The sequence below is a fragment of the Triturus cristatus genome, chromosome 5_2 (genome assembly GCF_964204655.1).
Source record: "Triturus cristatus chromosome 5_2, aTriCri1.1, whole genome shotgun sequence".
NCBI lineage: Eukaryota > Metazoa > Chordata > Amphibia > Caudata > Salamandridae > Triturus > Triturus cristatus.
The window spans coordinates 841,508,583-841,531,342 of record NC_140588.1 but is presented as its reverse complement, the minus strand read 5'-3'; the positions used below and the strand labels follow the sequence as shown (position 1 = coordinate 841,531,342).

General features: G+C 42.8%; 1 protein-coding gene across 1 annotated transcript in view; it reads left to right on the top strand.

The window, feature by feature from the left end:
• Positions 1–22,760, top strand: part of LOC146829331 (indolethylamine N-methyltransferase-like) — a 211,083-nt gene that overhangs the window by 186,507 nt on the left and 1,816 nt on the right. The gene's annotated exons all lie outside the window — the stretch shown is intronic.

Here is a 22,760-nt window from a genome sequence, read left to right as displayed (position 1 = left end):
TTTATTAGACTCCCTGGGCAAGATGGCAGGGAGAGTCATCCTAGAACAACTACAAGATTGGGCTGATGAAGGCAGGATTATTTCTGACATACAATACGGGTTTCGCCAGGGCTTGGGTACAACAGAGCAGGCTCTAAACCTTTCTCTCCTGATTGACAAATATGTCCATATTAAAAAGGGAGACTTATACATGGTCTACGTGGACTTGTCAGCCGCGTTTGACTGTGTTTCCCACTCCAAATTATGGGTAATACTGGCTGACATGGGGGTCCCTTTGAATTTACTTATATATGTCAGGGAACTTTATGCCAAAGCCTCTGCTCGAGTTCGTTATGGGGTGGGGGGGAGCTGACGGACTCATTCCCAGTAGAAAAGGGAGCCAGACAAGGATGCGTCCTTGCCCCTCTTCTTTTCACACTGTACACCAATGCACTGGAAAAAGAGATGCTGAAGGGTTCCCAGGATCTCCCAATGATAGGTAAACGCCCAATACCTGCACTACTCTATGCAGATGACTCGGTAATACTGGCACGCACCCCATGCGAATTACAAAAAAATTTGAATAGATACTCCACATTCATGGCAAGCCTTGACCTCAGGATAAACATAACTAAAACCTTTGTTATGAGGTCAAGCTCGTCCCGTACAAACGCAAACAAAATGAGGGGTATCTATTTGAACAATCAAAAGATAGCCACTACCCTTACATACTCATACTTGGGCATAACAATGGACCATAAATTATCATGGAAAGCGGCAGTGGAAGCCAGAAGACTACTCTTCCTGAGAACAGTTACAGCCCTCCTCAACTTTACCAGGAAACTGGGCAATAGAGCCCCAATTGAAATCATCCAGATTTACAAAGCCAAATGTTTATCAGTGGCTTTGTATGGGGCTGGTTTATGGGGCTTCGTGAATCTAGATACTATTCAGAAATTCGAAAACTGTTTTTTGAGGTCTCTTCTTTCAGTCCCGGGAAGTATGGGTACCTTCGCTTGCCACTTAGAACTGGGTCTCGTACACCTGATGGACCTAGCTAAAGTGGAGCCTCTCTTGCTATGGCGCAAAATATGGACGTCAGATAAAGCTACCCTTTCTCAATCACTCCTGTTGGACTGTCTAACCCTGGATAACGTTCATAGGTCTAAGTGGCTGAGATATATTGCAACCTTCCTCCATGATTTTGGCTGGGACAAGTATTTCTACAATCCCTCGTCAATATCTGAGGTGCCGAGAAAGTTCCTAAAAAACAAAGCACTTGCCCACCTGGAGGAGATGAGACTATTGAGTGAAGTTAGCAAACCATCTGTCACTCATAGCCTAATGATCCAATTGGTACCAACTCTGCAGCCATACCTTACCCTAAACATGACAAACCATGAGCGCTATCTATTGGTAAGACTCAGGATGAATATTATTCACCGAATAATAGCTTTCCCAGTTCAGAACAACTGGGCCAAAACCTTACCAGTTTGCCCTTGTGGCCACATGTCAGCTCAATCAACCATACATACTATTCTTTTCTGCAAATTTTTTACAGAAAGTAGGAAAAAACTACTTGTTCCCATTCTGAGGAGTACTGGACATAGGCAATGTCGCCCAGCATTCCTTTTCTTGCAGATGTTGGAAGGAATCTTACTGACATTCACAGTAGTCAGTTTTTTTAAATCTATTCTTTATCACCGAAAGATCTTGGACAAGAGAGCCATCGACCTCATATAATTCTACAACTGTGTAACTTTTAAATTTTATAGCTATGCTTACTGAAAGCTCTTGTAATCTAGAGCACTCCTCTTTTTATCTTGGGAATAATTTTACTTCTTCTTATATCATTTAAAAAGAATCCCAATTTTATTGACTGTTTTTTATTGTATGCTTTTTATGATTTATAAAACTAAATCGAAATAAAGTAATATTGAATTGAATTGTATGAAGTAAAATCCACCAATCCAGGTTGGACTGGCCTACAGGGCAATCAGGCTCAAATAGATGCATGCATTCTTCTATACCTTGCAAAAGACTTACACATCATGTCTTTACAAACTCAAAACTGCCCCAATTTGCAAACATGGGCCACTTTTAAAGCTATCTAATTTACTAATGGGGGCTACTTTTATTTTGGTTCTTGACCTATTTTCTGACCAAGTCCAACCTTTCTACCATTTGTATGCATTTCTTTCAAACTTTCTCCCCATATTCCAGTATTTTGTCAGGGTTGGTCTCTGCACTCGCTTATTACAGATGTCTCTAAAAGTCCCACCTCACCACTTTTAAAATCCCCCAGACATCACTGCTTTGTTGCCAGTGAAGGATGGGTACTTGGGAGTTCATTACCTCTGGAGGCACATGTGTAAAAATGGAAAGACCCACAAGGGCTACTCTATTTATGCAACTGTCACAAACAGGTTAGAAGATTATTTTACTGAGTTAGGCATGTCATATAATTACAATTTTGACCTGCAAATATATTGACTTTATTGTATTGACAAACAACATGTAGTCACGGAAAGCATACATAGAGACATAGAGATGTATTATTCTTAACTACTCTTCTATTTACATGGACAAAACGCTATTAGTCAATATTGTGGAGCTGACTTTAAAGTTCAACATTAAGGTAAACGACCTTACACCATAATCTCCAAAGAACCCAATAAAAAGTTGTGATGTTTCATGTTACATGTTACCCCATTCTGCTATTAATATTAACATACTGGTACTTACAAATTTACTTTTCCCATTACAACTGGGGACAATCTGCCTCTAAATACCACAGATGCATGGTAGACTGAGACATTGGGCTTTTTTACGAGTTTGACAGTCGGGCCGCTTGAACGCTGCAGATGCGGTCTATAGAAGACCGCAGTGCCAGTGGTCTTCCGACCGCCATATTACGAGTTTACTGATGTGCCCGCGGTATGGTTGTGGAGATATTGAGGCAGTGGTGATTACATTTCCATATTTCTTGATTCCTGTGTGAGCATTTAGACTGCATGTGTCCAATGCACACATATGCATGATACATGTGAAAAAATACGGCCTACGCCTTGCCTCAGTCCAGCCCCTATGTGGGCAGTCCAAACAATGGCTATATGGTGCAAAAAGGAATTACCTGTAGATCGTCACAAGCACTGTTGTATTCCTCTGAGTGAAGATGCTGCTGTGAAGGAGGGGCCTGGAGAAAGGGGTCCACATCAAACTTTTTCTGGAAAGACAGGAAAGGGATAAGTGTGCACCCCAAAGCTTTAGTTTCAACTGACTTTCAACTGACTGTGCTGCACCTGTGTTGTTTTCTTGTGCTGTACATGTCTTTGGGTGTTAGTCCCATATGACACTAGGTGTTAGAATCCATGTGTTGGACAACTCTGTTTTTACATCAACCCTTACACTATGTGGGTTTGATGCACATCCTTTCTTTTGGGTGTGTGTTTTTGGGTGCTAGTCCCACTTACACGTTTTAACGTCATGTTGTAGTTTTTTTGTGTAAGTAGCCCTGCGCCTCACCTTGTGTTCAGTGTGTAAGCCGCCCCGCGCATCACCTTGCTGTGTTTAGTGTGTAAGCCACACTGCGCCTCACTTTGCTATTGTGTATGTTAGTTTGCCACTCTGTGCTGCACGTGTGTTGTTTTCTCGGGTTGCATCTGTTTTTGGGTGTTAGTGTCACACTACACTAGTTGTTACACTTCTTTTAGCATGAGTCCCTCACATGAGGGTTGGCGTGTTGGGTCATGGTTTCCTTCCCCACAGTTTTCTTACATGGGGAGTACTTTCTTGGGTGCTGTCCGCCCACAGTGTTTTAGTCTTGGGGTACGTTTCTCTCTGTACTTTCAATGTGGTTGTTGCTCACTTGGTATATGTGAGCTGTTCATACACTATTTTCTTTTTCGCTTTTTGTTCTCTTTTAAAGGAGGAGGATGGTGTAAGTGTGTTTTATCCTATCATTCTTCTTTCCTCCTTTGGTTGTCTGTTTTCCCTTATGTGATGTGGTTCCTCTATTCATCCTAGGGTTCATGGAGCTGTCTGTTTTCTCTTATGTGATGTGGTTCTTCTATTCATCCTATGGTTCATGGACATTTATCTTCATTGTATACTCCTGTGTATAGTTGTATTTCATTTTTGTTATGGCTTTATTTGTTTTTCAGTTCGAGAGGAAGAGGATAATGTAGTATCCTCAGGTTATGTCTTTATGTTCCCTTTCACCTTGTAACTAGCTGCTCAGCCAGTGTGGTTGTTCTGTGTAGAATGTGAGTGGAAGTGAGATATGTAGAATGCTTTGGTGTCTGGTGTGAGTGTTGTCAGTTGGAAGATGGGCTGAGCAGCTAGTGGGCTGCTCCTGGTGGGGCTTGCTGTAAATACTTCCAAAGGACTTAATATACTACATGAAACTCAACTCAGCTATGTCTTGATTCTTTCCTGAACACGTGGGGCCAGCCCACCACACAGTCCCACCGCCACAGTCAGCTTGTCAAAAATCCAATTCATAATACAGACAGCAGTTAAACTCCTCAGTCCTATATGCAGCTGCTTTTCCACAACCATGACCTGTGGTGTGCTCGTGGTGTTGGTGGTGCAGCTGCAGTCTTTGCAATAGCAATCTACCCAAATCGTAACACTGCGGTCGGACCACCAAGTTCCCAGCAATCGGACCATAGCTGCAGGGACACTGTTTTACTATAAGGCCCATTATATTTACTGAAAACAGTACTTAAAATGTGACACTGGTTGCCGGGGTCGTGCACTTGGATTTAATTTTGGGTACAAGGACGTATATTAGATCATCGGTTTTGACTTAAAGTGTGAAACAGAGTTAGGGAAGAGAGAAGGCAGTAGTAAGAGGGATAGAAAAAACCTGCAAGTTTTAGGCAAAGAAACATGAAGTGCATTGTGGTGTACAAAAGATGCAATGAGTTTCATCAAGACTACAGAGTTGTGGAATTCAGCAACCCCAGAATTATGTGGCAACAGAAGCATCTTTAGGAATTTTTTGGGCAGTAAGGACTTTTTTTCAACGCAAATTAAGCTCTTTCTGCCCTTTCATTGTGGAACATCTTTAACCAAATTTGCTTTCCATAATGGGAACTTCCATTTTAGCATTAGAAGACTAAACTTCCTAGCCCGGCATGCATACTGCTGATGGAAACAAGGTCAAAACTTGAAACCAAAACAGTTAAAAAGTAAAAAAACACAACACCATATAAAACTAGAATTCAATAGAATGAACAAATTGACAAACAATTGGAAAAAATCCAATGAGCAGAAATTATTTTTTTATAGATTTAAGTAAAACAGCAACCAAAAGCACAAAGCACCAATAGAATTCAATGGTCGTGGTAGACAGGGACTTAGGTGCAATTTGATGGCGCCCCTGATGGTGCCCAGCCAGGTTGCATACACCAACTAGGTCTGGCCTAGTCAGAAGTGTTAAGAAATCACAAAGTCAAATGGTAATTTGGTGAGGTACCGCTGAAACCATTGGTTTTGTTGGGACAAGCTCTGAGCGGGAGAAATTAAAATGTAATGTCCAGCGAACTCCTTGCACTGGTTGAAAACCTTTCACAACTGTTCACTGTCAAGATTTTTAGCTTTTTACTTGTCTTTGTTTGGAGATCGGATACTATCCATTGGAAAAAAGCTGCGCCTCTATCCAACATTAAGTTCAACGTGGCTGGATGTCTTCTAAACAATGGATCAGTGAATCAGATGTATTGCTGCATAGAACTTCAGAATGGGAGAGACCTGATTTCTTAGCCCATTGAGGGAGCATCTTGGTAAATAGGCTGAGAATGTTTGTCCCAATGCTTTGGAGCCCTAGTCCCAAGTTTTCAGAAGTGGTGGAAACAGTACAGTAAGACAGCCAATGGACCCAAGACCTCAGGATCAGCACTTGGGGGTCCTGATGCACCTCAGCAGAGGACACCATCAGGGTCATGGTTATGTCCAGTTTGTACTGATCAGCTGGGAAATTCAGAATTGCAGCTATTAGTAGCCCTTTAGTCTCACAGATGATCAGTCAACTGATATATGAAGTGAATTTCTTTGTCCTGGCTTCAAGTAGACAGAGGTCCAGTCCTTCAAGGCTCCTCCCTGGTCACAGACTCAGGTCATCTCCTCTGCTGTTCTTCCACCTGTCCACAAAGTGTTCAGATGAGGGTTCCTGGAGATGATACATTTATGAGTGGCACTAGCTAGTAGGTGAGGGTAACTCCTGGGACCTCCGTAAACAATGGATTGAAAGTTCTTAGAGGTAACCTTGCCCTATTTACTGAAATGTTACCCTTTTCCCTACTGTAAACAGTGCCACAGTGCCCATTACTCTCTAAATCCAAGATTGCGAAATCCCTCTCCCGTCAAAACAAGCTTGTTTGTCCTTCTAGAATTGCAGTTAGGGTAATGACAAAGCCCTCCTACTCAGTCAGTTAAAACTAGTTCCAGAAGCAGCAATTTCTCAACTGGGTTTATCTCCTGCCAGACTGGCAGGCAAATGCTGGGGCCTTTCCAGGTGTCACTTACCATTTACTTGTGACAGGGAAGGCCCTTTTGAAATAAATGTAGTTTTGGGTATAACCCAACTGGTCTTCTTGCCAGGGGAAGAGCAACACCTCCCAAGCCATAGTCTCTGCTTCAGGAGCAGATTTCACACCTCATCAAAGGTAAGCACTCACCCGGCTACCACCGAAGAATAAATGCAAATTAGCCTTGAGGAGCTTCAGGCAGGTTAAAAGTTATTTTTCTAAATGTTAGATTTCCTTAGAATTTATTAAAACTCCAATTGTAACATTGAGTTGGGCTTTTAATGAAAGTTAACAATAGTGGTTAAATCATATTCTGTCTGGAATCAATCTATAGATACCAGAATTCATTTTTAGGATATTTTCCTTATTTTTTTTATGGGTCAGCTTGCCTTTCTTCAGGGATATTCGCTTTTCGATGCTGCCTTATGGGTTACAAGGCCTACATGGGTTGACATTAATATTTAAAAAGGACATTTTTCCCCTGTCAAAATAATGGTTTATTTTGAAAGGTTGCAGTTTTAAACTACCGCTGACAGGTTGCTGTAGCAGGCCTGGAGTAATATTTGCCTGGTCACACCAGTGGATGAGAAGGTAGTGCTGTGTTTCATAAGTGACATTTAACTTTCCAATGCCATGGGTATATTTTTGGCGCCATATACTATGTTCTTATAGGAAAGATTAATATGTCAATTATGAGTCAGCCAATTTTACAATGTTTTAGGGGTTAGGGCAGATGCACTGGGGCATTGTTAGCAGTGTCCCAGTGCACAGTCATAGAAAAACGCAGCATCAGTCCATATACAATGGCACTAACCACAAAAAAGCAGACAATTTCGAACAATGCTTAATAAATTGCCTGAAGATAATGGACCATCACTTGTACCCTTGTGGAACACCTCCCTCTACCCTTGCCAGTCTGCACCATCTTCAAAATGAGCTAAATCATCTACAAAGCCATGACCAGCACCTTGATGTATCTTGCTGACAAGCTCACTAGGCCCATTGGCTCATTCCACACCACAGACAGGATACAATCATAGTGGGGAGAAAGAGATATAGAAAAGGAAAACAACAAGGCAACAGAACTTCTCAGTTTAAGCACACTAGATCCGGAACAACATCCCAGTATCTATCAGCAAGAACCCACCCCTGCTTCTATTTCAATTCAATTTCAAACCATCTTTATTTCGGTTAAAAAACCATAAAGGATCATAGAAATAGTATTTGCAATAAAACACATTAAAATGCAGTAAGACATCGGGATTACATAAGAACATTTTCAATTCAGTAGATCAATTATGCATGTGTTATAGAATATTATGTGCAAGACTTTTGTCAGGGATGTCATGTTTTAAGTCTATCTTCGCCATCCATATTTGCAGATGGGTTACATAAAGTGCATGTGCATGTTAAGCAGTCACATCAACCAAATGAGTTTGTTTTAGTAGAGTTACATAGGAGCAGTTCCATTGGATTTAAAATTCACTATCCTGTCTTCTCTATCAGAGTTTATATGGGGATTCGGCAAAGTGCGTGTGCATAGTGAGCGGTTAAAACAGCCCAAGCAATTTGTTATGATAGAACATGTAAACCTATTTCATCAAATGATTGAAAGTTAATCATCATCACAGTATGGGCAGTTTGTCAATGAAATGTACATAAGTTGCTCTAAGTTAGTATGCATATGTGAAGTACAGGAATTAGAGCTTCAACCCTCTCTTTTTCAGTAGATAGCCCACCCCAAGTAAGAATCTGCTGACTTCTAAGAAAATTGCTTGTGAGCTATCAGTTTTTAGTATTCATAAAGCCTCAAGGTGTTTCCTAATCATCAGTCTCACACACAGAGGCTGTATCCATTTCCTTCTGAGGCTGGCCTATGCTGGGCAGAATAATATGTGTGCAATGTCTTCCTCTGAGTCTAGCAGACATGGGGACATTTGGTTTCTGGCCCTACTCTTGGGTGGCATGACCACTTAGCTGTGACTGCTTTGATCTGGAGGATCTCATATCGGAATTTCAGGTAGAGGGCTTCTATTTAGGAAAGAGCCGAAGAAAAAGGGGCAGCATATCATGATGAAGTAAACATCAAACTCTAATCTGAGAACCAAGCTTTACTTCCCACCTTGGACCTTGTACAGCCTTTTGGTAATAATAATAATAATAACAGCAATCATAATAATAACGATAATAATCACAATAACAAGTATGATTATTAATATTATAATTGTAATTAATAATACTAATAATAATACTAATACTACCTCTACTACTACTACTAATAATAATAATAATAGTAATATTAATACTATTTTTATTTATTACCTTAGACCTTGTACAGCCTTCGGTTGGGTTTGCCATATACTAATACCACATACCTTAAGTTCTGTCACCAGTCCCTGTACATATTGTTGCCTTTGCTTATTGATATACCTCACTCAGTAGGTAGTGAACCAGTCATAAGATCCCCACTGTGGGAATTTATTTCTGTGAAATAAACTATGTTTACAGCCTAGTCATGACATAAAGGTCATCCATGTATTACATTTTGCCTAAAAGGGCTTTCACCTTAGCGGGAGAAAAGATGCTCAGAGAGGCAGAGAATTTTCCTTTTGAATGTTGGGCCATTCCACTGTTGGCACAGGTGTGACCTTTACACAACATCAAACACAAAACAAGGTACTCCTGAGTGCAATACACCACACAGGACTCTCCTACTCTCACACCCAAAACGAAAACCACTAAAGCTAAAAAGGAAGCAATGGGTGGCCTACACCCCACACATCATACCTTGGAGAGGGCATCTAGTGTACAAGCAATAAATGGGTGCCTTAAACCCAACACGTCATACCTGAAGAAAGGGCATCTAATGTAAATGCAATGAATGGGTGGCTTACACCCAACACTTCATCCCTGAAGAAAGGGCATCTAATGTAAATGCAATGAATGGGGGGCTTAAACCCAACACGTTATCCCTGAAGAAAGATCATCTAATGTAAATGCAATGAATGGGTGACTTAGACCCAACACTTCATCCCTGAAGAAAGGGCAGCTAATGTAAATGCAATGAATGGGGGGCTTACACCCAACACTTCGTCCCTGAAAAAAGGGCATCTAATGTAAATGCAATAAATGGGTGGCTTACACCCAACACGTCATCCCTGAAGAAAGGGCATCTAGTGTAAATGCAATGAATGGATGAAATACAGCCCACTAGTGTATCAACAAATCATCAAAATAAATCCAACGTGACAATAAATAGGTGAAGATTCTATGAATAAGGACCTTTCGCACAAGTAGGAAAACATAGTGTAACCAGAAAAACCAGAAGACTTTTAATGGAGCAGAACCACAGTAAAATTCCCATGCACAGGAAAACGTGCATATCACTAACAGAGACGAATGGAACCAATGTGACAATAGATAGGTGAAACATTCTATGCACAAGAGTGCCCACCGGTAGGATTTCACACTGTCACGGAAACTTTCTAACACAGCAGAATCACAGAAAAAATTCTCACGCACAGAAAAACTTGCATACTAATAAGTGAAAATTAGAAGAAGAATTTGCGTACAGGTGGAAGATCACACTGCCTCAGGAAATCCCAAAACATAATAGAAATTTCTGTAATAATTCCCACGCGCGCGAAACTTGTGTACAAGAAAATGACACAAAAACTGTAGGTAGAACATCCTGACTGAAACAGAGTAAGTAAGATCTTTACAACACCGTGTATACAATGTCCAATGGTAGTATCCAGCAACAACTATAGAATTACCAACTGTAAATAAAAGAAATGAAGCATTACACAAGTAACTACACCATACTTTAAAATAAGCAATAACCCTTAAACGGATATGATCTGCTGACTAACTCCTTGATTGTACGAAATACTTTACCCAGGTGTGCCTATCGCCGTGAAATGCTGCAAATAAGGGATGACAGGCCAGCATGGATATTATGTTGAACTGTGACTTCAGACGGCAGTCAGTCGAAGCAGTAAAGGACCGCGTTTCACCTGTGAAATGCCCCAGCACAACTTGACGCTCATTTCCACAACACAAGGGTCCTGCCAAGTGGCCTGGGCGAAAATTCCGTTCCGCTCATGGAAATTGCGATAATTTGACATTCTCGCGTTCCGCGGAGAGAGCAAAAATGTCAAAATTTCCGCAATCCGCATCTTACCGGAAATTTTTTTCTTGCTCGTGCTGTAAAAAAATACATTCTCGCGTGCGCGCGATCGCCTTACCTGAATCCCCGCATTCGCCAATAAGTTTTCCCGATCCGGTCGCGTTCTCCACGAGATGTTGGATTGTTGGTAGCCATTTGCGCTGCCTCGCGCCTGCATTAACGTCATTTGTCGCGCGATCACGTTATTCGTCGCGCGATCACGTCTTTCTTCTCGCAATCATGCACCGCGAGAGTATGAGATGATTGAGATCTCGAGCATGTCATTCTCCACCGCGAGAGCGTGAGGACGCGGGCACGTCATATCGAACGCGGGCAGGCTGGACAAGTGAAAACAAGATGGCCGCGCCCGTGAGCAACTGCATGGGTAAGTTGGCGAGCCATGATCACGCAGAAAATACTGCGAACGGGCGGGAAAAAAACGTCCGCGTCTTCGCGATATTTCCACGTGTTTGCAGAGATTTTTAACATTTTCGCGATTGTTTGCAAAAGTGAATTTTGCAAATTCCGCCCACCCCTACCTGCCAAGTGGACTTCCAGGAAAGGATATCGCAGAACTTCCCACCACACTTACATCATCACAGCGGGTGAGCAGTCAACCATGTGTGTGAGTCCTGGAAGTGCTTTGCACTGTACTGTGATTCATTCAGAAATATATATCCGTGGTGAGTGTTGGTATTTGTTTTTCCTCACACAATTTTGACCTTTTCCATTTGGATTGATCAGCAAGGTTGCTGACGGCTGCTGCGCAGTCATTGTGCGTGCCCCCTCACCGCTTCCTGGGGGTTGCGTGAAGTTCCAGCAAGACCGGCCCTGGAATGCATACTGTGCAATAATGTTTGGTACAACCATGCAAGCACGCACCTGGAGCCATCGACTGTGCCTCACTTTCCCCCGCCATCTTTGGTCAGTGAGGCGAAACACAGTGAAGCTTGGTGTTTTGAATTTCACAGAGTCCATCGGGTGCATGTTTGTGGGAAAAGCATGCACACACGCGAGGATCAGGCACAGACAGACAGCTCTGTCCAACGATGTTTACTGTGCTGCCACTTCTTGGCGGTATAGTCCACATTTTTTATGATGGTGCAACATGTGGCCCATAGAACTAAATACACTAATTAGTTTGTTGAATGGTTACTTGTAAGATGCCTCTACTAATCCCTACCTCACCTTTGGTTTCCCCACACTCCATCATTGAAGGACAGTTTGATTTGGTTATAGGTTAGCCCCGCAAAGGTTATTTTAAAATGTAGTTTCTTTACCTCTGACCAACCCTTCATCTGATGCTAATCTTATCCCTTGAACTGTTAGGTCATTTTTGGCACTGCGAATTCTTTTTTCTTACAACAACGGATTAAAGCTCTGCTCATGAAACCTCTTTTCCTTCTAGATTGGAGACACATCCTACGTGTTTAATATCTCTTGAGGCAATTACTTGAAGAGACAAGCAACATGTGAACGTCTGTAGCAAACAGGATCAATTCAGAGATTTGCATTTTTTGTTTTAACCTGATTTTAAGTTTAAGAGGTCAAATTATGATAGCACGATTTTATCTTTACTCTCGCAACAGTCACTCTTCCTTAATATTCTTGTCTTTTTTTACATTTCTTCCTATTGTATGGATATTGGTCAATGCTCTAAGCTTCTTCGCTTTATTACTTTACAACTGGGGGATATTTTTAATTTCCATAGGTTTTGATGATCCTTCATGAATATTTTAAATCAAATGCTACTAGTATTCTGCTTCACATACCACACTTCACTCAACGTTGCTGTTATTTAACTTGATGGCGGTAATAGCAAATGCTTTTGAGCCTCTCTTGCACACTATTGCAGTTCCCTATGCAGCAGAGCACCGCACCAAGAAGAATACAGCGAGACCCTGCGCAACATCAGCACCACAACCTCCACTGCTCTCACACTTCTCTGCATACCTGCCCAACCCAGAAGTTCCAGGGTAGGCTGACTCAGTAGCTAGGAGACTGCATAGAGTGCATGCAGGTTTTGCGTAGGCTGCTGCATGTGCACTGGGCTGCCCTACCTCATAAGCTGAAGGGGCTGAAGTTGCAAAAGTAGGTGTTGCAGGCAATGCAGATTCAATTGGGGGTCTGGGCCTCTAGTCCAAAAAAAAGTCTAAGGCAGTTAAAGTAAGCTGGCCGGTAAGCTGACACAAAGTTGATGTCTTGCTGGCGGGCACGAGCACGGAGTAGAGTGGCAGCAAGTAACACGAGGGCGGAGACTATAGACAGGAATCATTAAATTACTAACCAGAAATCTTCATTACTCCGAATACCCTTCTCCTTGTACCAATATTCACAACTTGAGATGTTTACGTCTCCCCCTTGGCAACACATAACAAAGCTGAAGCCAATCAAAAAAGATATGAAGTAAAGCTACTCCTTTTCTTATCTCCATATCCCTCCTTCCAAAGTAGTAATAAAAGGAAATGGAGCCCACAACCCTTCCTGCGCTTTCCCAAGTATATAGGGAAATATATGTTGAAGAAAGGTAAAAGGGGGAAGAGTCGTAAGTACGAGAAGAAGGGTATTCAGAGTAATGAAGATAACCAGTAGGTAAGTGAAACATTACCTTGTCAATCCTCTTCTACAATACTCGGATATACCAGAGCAATATCACAACCTGAATCCATGATAGTAATAAGTACACACAAAGTAAAGAAAATCATTTTTTTATGCAAACTCAGGAGATACAAACTCTATACGGAATAACAGTTTCTAATACCCTTGTACCAACATTTAAAGAATCAGCATTTTGTACATGTGAGAAAGTCATCCTTTGCCCTGATCACCCCCCTTTTAGATTGAAACGGGTGGTAACTGACTCTGATTGTGCCCTGGGCTTTGCTAACCAGACCCGGGGTCAGAGTTCTCTTTAAAAGCTATATGTAATTAGGTGAAATTTAAATTGGAATGACAACGTGCATGTAAGCCCATAGTATATGGTAGGGCATGAAGGTTTAGAGACCCAGTATATTTAATGCACTTAAGTGCTTGCCATCATTTTTAAAGCCAGTCTTTGCCTTGCAGGCTGCTTTTAAAAGTAAATTATATGCAAATTTGACTTTGAAATTAAAGGTACTTCAAAAGTCTAAAACTTGTTTCACATATAAGTCACCCCTGAGTCTCCTCTACGTGCCCCAGGGGTAGGGTGCTTTGTAACTATAAGCAGGTACATTATAAAATATGTTTTATATCCCGTGGTGGAGGAAAACTTGCCAATTCTGTTTCCCCATTGTAGTTCAATAGCTTCATATGCTAACATGGGAATACTTTATTAAAGCATAACTTTAGAAAGAAATGAGCTAAAAATATTATTTGAAGTATCAAAAAGATACTTAAAATGACTCCAACAACTTACCACTGTTAGATTTATTATAACTATCACAGAAAAGACGGTATAGAACTTGTTTTTCTGATGAGCTAAAATCCAGCCTTCCAGTAGCCCTCCTCTGATTGGCTGATGGATTTAGGCCCAGATCTCTGTTCTGGGGTGAATGTATGACATTGTTCTGCATTCTGTCCATCAACTGTTGTTTTTGCATTTGTCACCCCGAGTGGGACGGGTATGCTCAGACGTGAGTCCCATGCTCTCCATGCCACTGGAATAAAGCTATCCTGGCTGAAGAGGGGTGAAACCCCGAAACCGGTCCTAGGATGCTTGATCCAGTCCAGGGAGGACTTGGCTTGGCAGTTCGGGCTGGACTGTTCCCATTAGGCACAGGGTCAAGACTGATTTGCATATGGCTGGGTTCAAACTGGAATGTCATGGTGAGCAAAAAAACGATGGATTTAGGCCCAGATCTCTGTACTGGGGTGAATGTATGACATTGCTCTGCATTCTGTCCATCAACTGTTGTTTTTGCTCTCCTCTAGGTGCCCCAGGGGTAGGGTGATTTGTAACTATAAGCAGGTAAATTATAAAAGATGTTTTATATCCTGTGGTGGAGGAAAACTTGCCAATTCTGTTTCCCCATTGTAGTTCAATAGCTTCATATGCTAACATGGGAATACTTTATTAAAGCATAACTTTAGAAAGACATGAGCTAAAAATATTATTTGAAGTATCAAAATGATACTTAAAATGACTCCAACAACTTACCACTGTTAGATTTATTATAACTATCACAGAAAAGACGGTATAGAACTTGCTTTTCTGATGAGCTAAAATCCAGCCTTCCAGTAGCCCTCCTCTGATTGGCCAGTCTCTGCCAGGATGAGCCAATCTTTCCTAATGAGGTGTAAAGTGGCCTGCTCTGGGACGAAAGAAGCCCCTGGTGGGAGGAAATGTGCAAATTGTAGAGCAAAAGGCAGAAAGTGGACTGGGTAGCTAAAGTGATCTTCATGGAGGGAATGACAGTTAGGACTGGACACAGATTCACACCCAGATTCTACCCTCAGAGCAAGGCAGAAGCCCCAGTAATTGGGTGAGGAACAGGGTCAAGACTGATTTGCATATGACTGGGTCCACACGTGGGTGGCATAATGAGCAAAAGAACAATACATTTAACCCAGATCTCTTGACTGGGGGTGAATGATTTATTCAGCCCATCATTTGTTGCTGCAGCACTTTTTGCCCTAAGTGGGCTGGGTATGCCCAGATGTGTTTCTTTTGCTTGCCACTGGATTTAAGCTAGCCTGGCTGATGAGGGGTGTTACCCAGAAACTGGTCCCAGGATGCTTGTTTCTGGTCGAGGGAGGACCCAGCTTTGCAGTTCGGGCAGGACTGTTCTCATGAGGGACACGGCACGACTGATTTGCATATGGCTGGGTCCAAACTGGCGTGGCGTAGTGATCAAAACAACAATGGATTTAACCCAGATCTCTTGACTGGGGGCGAATGTTTGATTGATTCAACATTCTGACTATCATTTGTTGCTGCAATACTTTTTGCCCTAGGTGGGATGGGTATGCTCAGACGTGGGTCCCTTGCTTATTGTGCAACTGCATTCAAGCTGGCCTGGCTGATGAAGGGTGTCACCCCGAAACAGGTCCCAGGATGCTTGTTTCTAGTCCAGGGAGGACTCGGTTTGTCAGTTTGGGATGGACTGTTCCCATGAGGAACAAGGTCAAGACTGACTTGCATATGGCTGGGTCCTAACTGGGGTGGCGGAGTGAGCAATAGAACAATAGATTTAACCCAAATAACTTTACTGGGATGAATGACTCATTCAGCATTCTATCCATCATTTGTTGCCACAGCACCAATAATTAGATGAGAAAAGAGGCTTGCTTAGCCAGATCTTAACCTCCAGGAGAGAGTTTCTCCATTTTTGATTTTGGAAGAATAGTGCTTGCTTTCTGGGCCAAGAATATGCCACACTTTGGAGGAAGTGGTGAAACCTGAGGGTGTCACCCTGCATCTCATTGGTCAGTATTGCCCTTCTGCTTGACGCCCAGGACCAATGGTTAAAAATTAAAGAGCTGCCCAGCTACTCAGATCCCAGCCTGAAACTACAAGGAGAAGAAGCACTGCTCACTGGATCCCTGGTCTACAATCTTGAACCTGTTCCTTCCTGACCTGGGGTGTCAAAGTGAGCTAAAGAATGATGTTGAATTCAGCCCAGATTTCATAGTGACTGGGTGGAGTGTCTAAAAAGAATCTGTGCTCCGCGTTCACCCTTAGTTGGCAGGGTTTGCCCAGATGTGGACCCTTGCTCACTTTCCCACCAGATTCATGCTAGCCTGGCTGGTGGTGGGTATCACCCCAAAAACGGTCTCAGGATTCTTGTTTCCAGTCCCAGGAAGACCTGGCTTGGCAGTTCAGGCTGCTTTGCTCTCATGAGGAACAGAGTCAAGTCTGATTTGCATATGGCTGGGTCTGAACTGGGGTGGCAAAGTGAGCTAAAGGATGATGTTGGATTCAACCCAGATATAATAGTGACTGGGGGTGAGTGTATGAAAGGTTTTAGCGCTCCAACCATCATCTCCTTGTGTTTGCTTTACTTTAAATTTTTAAGCATAAAACTTGTTTCGGTAGATGCAGGCCGTCGGAGGTAAGCAATTGAACTGCCTGAACTAGTTAGTGGGCAGATAGATGCTTTTTTACTGACCTTCACCACTAGAGACAAAGAAAAATACCCCCACTCCATTAAAACAACTAAATTGTGTTTTGTCCATTGCTTTAGGAGGTTGATTTCAGAAGAGAAAGAAAAGAAATAACATTTAAAAATTTGGCGTAGGAATCAGTAGAGCATAGATGGACACACAACACATTTTAATGGCTTTGTATAAATCTTTGTGGTAGTGGTGAATACAAACCAATACAGTACACCACACTCTAACTTTGTCCAGTTATGTGAGGACAAAAAATCTTCTACCACCCTAGTGGTGTTGCCTAAACTGTGGCTATAGGCTTAGTTCTACAGGGTCTGACTTGCTCATCCACCTATGCCTGAAGTGAATCCAGTGCGCCAATGCTTAAACATGAAAGTCCAAGTTGTTTTAGCCCTTACAAACACTCTCGAGCATGGACAGACACCCAGTGGAGGTACGTCTTCATCAGGGGCACTATCTATGAGGAGCAGCTAGTATTGGGATGTGCGTATGCCCCCCGCCATTGCCCTGGGTGCTTGATGAGCACCTTACAACTCTGTGAGCTAATATACCGGACGGGTTGGCGATGATAGGGCGGGACTTGAATAATGTGATGGATATGGCCAAAGATAGATGGAGACCAGGGGGATACTCCAATGTTCATTACGCTACCAAACTGAACTCCCTGGTGATAGGCTTGGGCTGGGCGGATCCCTGGCGGTGGCTTCATGGCCAAGAGCAGGGTTACAATTATATTTCGACGGTACATGACTCATACTCCCGAGTGGATTATATATTCGTGCCATCAGGGGCTGCCAGTAGGGAGAGGGCTGTAGAGATCCTCCGAAGAGGTTTGTCAGATCATTCCCCAGTCGTTCTTATGGTACAGCTGGGTCCTGTGGAACAACCCTTCCTATGGCGTCTTTTCCCCTGGAATCTGCAGGATGAGAAATATAGGGAACACACAGGGCAGGCAATCTAGCAATACTTAGACATCAATGTTGGGTCGATAGCAGAGGCTGAACCCCTGTGGGAGGCGATGAAGCCAGCCATACGGGGAGACAATTTATAATTTTGCGCAGCAGCACGTCAAGCTCGGAGGGAGTCGCTTCTGAGGTCAGAGGCCCACATAATGGAACTTGAGCGGAATGGTAGGGAGGAAGGGGGAGTCTGGTGCGCCAACAGCTGGTGCTGGCACGGCAGACTCTTGCTGACCTCCTGATGGATGAAGCCCGGTTGGTGTGGTTGGCGTCCCGCAGTAGGATTTACCAGTGGGGCGACAAGTCCAGTAAACTACTCCATAGACTGTGTCAGGGATCTTTACACCCCGAGGTTCTTCCCAGCATACTGGGCCCAAATTGAAGGGTTCTCAGGGACCCCTCTCTAATTGCAGAGAGCTTCGCAAGTTATTTTGCAGAGTTATATACTCCTAAGGAACTTTTACAGGAAGGCATGACATGCCGCTTTATAGACAATTTACCACCCCAGGCCCTCTCGGTGAGGTGCTTGTGGAGCTGGATCGCCCGCTTACCGAGGAGGAGCTGAGCACAGCGCTGGGGGACTTGAATTTGGAGAAGGCGCCGGGTCCCAATGGTTTCCTGTGCGAGTTTTTTAAGAAGTACTTCCCTAAATTGGGGCCCCATTTTCTAAGAGTGGTTGAGGAAGCGAGAGAACAAGGTTGCCTTTCGCAAGACTGCAGACATGCAGAAGTGGTCATGTTTCATAAACCAGACCGACCCCCAGACCAACACGTTTCGTATCGTCCTATGTCATTGTTGAATGTTGAGGCAAAAGTATTGGCCAAAGCATTGGCCAATCGCCTTCAATCTCATATAACTAACTTGGTCCATCCTGACCAGGCCGGTTTTATCCCCAGAGAGCAAGGTGCCATAATATCCGCCGTGCTTACGTTGCTGGCAGATATGGATGGGACATTTGACTCCCTTAGTTGGGTATACCTGTTTGCGCTCCTAGATTGCCTTAATATGGGCCTGCACTCTTTGTCATATCTTAAATTGTTGTATACAGACCTTACAGCGTCGGTGCGCGTTGCGGGATCCACTTCCTTTACATTTTCTATTGGAAGGGGCACTATATCTTTTTGCCTTGGCAATGGAGCCCCTAGTGGCGTGGTTGCGGAGAGATGCACAGGTGACAGGTTTTGAGTGGGCACATGGGCTCTCGAACTGCATTGCATTATATGCCAATGATGTCTTATTCTTTTTAACGGACATCAACAAGATGGGACCGAGGCTGTTCCATATTGTGCACATTTTTGGGGAGTCTTCAGGTCTTTTCATGAATCCCGATAAATCTACCCAGGATTGGGGCCTTGGGCCTCGGCAGTGCAAGTAACTACGGAGGGGTGAAATATCTGGGAGTCTTCCTGTCGGACTTGCCAAACGTATCATGCAACTAAAATATCATTCCGATATGGGCGCGGGTACGTGAGGAGATAAAAGTTTGGTCACACATGCCCCTCTCTATCTATGGCAGTTCGGACCTGCTTTCAGTTGACGTACTGTGGGGGGTTGGCTACGTCAGATGTCCAATTGTGCTATATGGCATCGCCCTTGCTGATACTGAACTAATGGTGGTATGGAGATAGGACAGGCCCCGCATATGAGTGGAGAGGAGATGCATTGGGACACCACTCATCATACCATTTTGTACTCGGCACCCCTGTGCAACTCTCTACCACTGGCCATGAGGGTGGTATTCCAGGTGTGGAAACAGTCCCTCCGTAAGATGGGTTGGTGGGACAAGCTGACCGGGGAAACCCCACTGTGGCACAATGGGTGTCTGCCACAACCGGCTGCTCTACCTGGGTTTCGTGGGTGGGACAATATAGGAATCTCTTCATTAGGGGATGTGATGTCAGGTTCCATCCTGAAATCCTTCCAAGACCTCCAGCAAGAGTATCAGATGTAAAAAACTCAATTTTATAAATACCTCCAATTTAGGCATGCCATTTCTCCTGGCATTGTAGGGTTAGAGGCTCTCCCTGAATTTAGCCCTATTGAAGCCAAGGAATTTATGGGAGATCTACAAGATCACAAAATTACAAAAATCTATCAGTCCCTGGTGACAAATACCTCTACTATGTTAGACAAACTTAGAGAAGCATGGGAGAGTGATCTTGGCCCACTGGATGGGGATGATTGGATGGAGGCATTGGTCTCCCCTAGGGTGGCAGTGATAGTGACTTGTCTGCGTCTCATCCAATAAAATACTTGCACCGGGTGAACTACATCAGGCTATGGAGGGTGGGTCTAGTGTCATGCCCGATATGATTACGATGTGGTCGGGAGGAAGGATCCCTCATACACACGATTTGGCATTGCGCAGTACTCACAAGATTCTGGCGAGGGGTTCTGGCTTGTCTCGCAGAAGTGTTGGGGTGTGAGCTCTACTCCTCACCAATATTGTTAATCCTACACATCATGGAGGGTGTTGGGGGTAATATGTATAAAAGACATTTGTTGTTGTTGGGGATGACATTGGCTAAAAGGGACATTGCAAGGTTATGGAAAGCATTGGTCCCACCTTCTCAGTCAGCATGGAAGAATGGTCTTAACTTTTGTATGGGATTGTAGATTTCAATACTTAAGGCCAGGGGATGCCCGCATAAACATCCCAAGATCTGGAAGAGATGGGCGGACTATCGGGGACTCTACCTGGATCCAGTCCTGCTGATGCATCGGTACTGGGGTAATCATGCAGGCCTGTAGGGTGAGGGACAAACTACATAGGGATGACATTCATTCATTGGAGTGGGTGATGTGGTGGCAGTCAAGACGCAGGTGTGGAATAGTGCAACAAGGTGGTTATTACGTTTATGTTACCTTGTTTTTATGCTTACAATTCTGAAAACAATGTCAATATCATTATTCTGCATTGTATGCTATGGCATATGTCTTCTTTGTTTATAAAAATACTTATATGGTAAAAATATGTCAATACAAATTACACTGTTTGGGCTATAGCTGTTATTTTATCTTGGAAAAGATACTTGTCCCAGAGTGCTGTCACATAAGGAATTCTTATTTGTGTAACTATAGGGAGGTTATCACACTGCATTAGGGTCAAAGGCATATGACACATTTACGATTCAAAAGGATATGACCTTTATACATTTCCTCAGGGAGGTAACGACCACCATGTTTTAAAACCTAGGAAGGTAAAGTCTGCTATTTTAAAATCAGACTTATGGTAAAATGGAGTCCTGTCCTGGCCATAATCGAGTCGTCCGATAGGGTCTACACGACAATGGAATTTAATCCAGTCACTAACCCCTAAATAAGACCTTGTGTCTGTTCCTGAAAGCTGGGGAGATGGTATTCTGAGCATAGAAAACCTTTTGATGATCACATTTATACTTAGAAAAAAAACATGCTTTCATGCACGGTACTTGTCTGCAATGATTAAAAATAAAATGTTGCTATTCTTTGCCTTGTTTCTCTGTTCTGTCCAGAAATCTTGATTACACTTCCCTTAGATTCTTACTGTGGGGAAAAAGGTAAACACCTTTGACCTGGGTGGCAAAAGGACACAAATTTGGCTTAGATACCCTTTGTGGAAAAAAGTGTTAAGTGTGCAGTGACCCAATCATCAAAAAAGGACTGAATCACATGGTGGGGCTGGGTGGAATGTTTGGCCCTCAGAAGCAAAGGGTGCAAATATATTGGCACAGTGACATCTGTGTATCTGAAATCTCTGGTATAAAATCCCTGGATTACCCAATGTCCGAGCGCTGAGCTGTTGAATGGAATCACTGATTTTGATCAGTGTAAATTATAGAACAATATTTTGTTAAAAATAGTGATGCATGTTGTGTTTTAGAGTTTAAGCACTACAATACCATTAACATAATGCTTATGTTAGTGAAACAACACTAGGATTTTCTAAGACCTTCCAGATTTAGCTATGACATTCTCAACTGTTTGAATTGGTTTATGTGTAAGCACATTAATTTTGGTTGTCTATTAAGTCGTCAAATCGTATCCACAAAGAGGAATATTTGACTTTTCATCCCAGCTACGTTTGGAATGCCAGGATTTGTTTGGCAGAACATATTTTTTTCCAAATGGAGGGCAATAGTAACAAAAGCTTTGAGACAGAGGTGGTACAAAAACAACATTAACTAGGAATACTGGTCAGTAAAGGATAAGGGGCATATTTGTCAATGTTTTGTGATACCCTTGCACCACGCAAGGTGATGCAGGGCGATGCAAAACCTAGAATGAGAGTTACATTGCGTGGCCCTGTATGACTTGGTGAATCTGGAGTAATGCAAGGCAGCCAGGTCACTGCATTGAGTTACTATGACCTGGAAAGGCATTCCATGAGAGGAGCCTGGGTGATTACATGCATTCATCCATGGATTTTGGTGCATTCCCATATTTACCAAGACTATTAAACCTGGGAATGCTTCTAAATGTTACACCTTCCATGGGGAGGTGCAAGAAGGAAATATATATATTTTTCTCATTGTTGTTTCATCTTTCATTGTATGCTGCATTCTCCAACCCATTTAGAAAGAGGAATGATTGCTGCACAAAAATAATCCTGCAATGGAGCAAGGGTGCCTTCATTGCCGGTAGGCACCAACAAGTGCACCAGTGCAGTGAGAGAGCAGGATTGATATGGCGTATTCCTGCTCTCACACTTTCACACAGCACAGCACAGCAAGGTGTCTTGCTGCACTGTAATGCTTGAAAGATTGATAAATATATATATTTTTTGTTGAATACTTTTTTGGGGAGTTTTAGAGAAAATAACATCAATACAATATTGATATTAAATAAGAACCAGTAGAGAGAAATAGAACATAGTCAAGTAATTTACAGAAAAAAAAGCGATACTAGTCGATAAATATATATCATATTATGTTGTAAAACTATGGAGTACGAAAGAGGGAGGGAAGAAGAAGAGAAAAGGGAGAGAGAAGAGAGAAAAAAGAAACAAAAAATATATATATATATTGGTAGCACAGTCTGGGCTGTGTC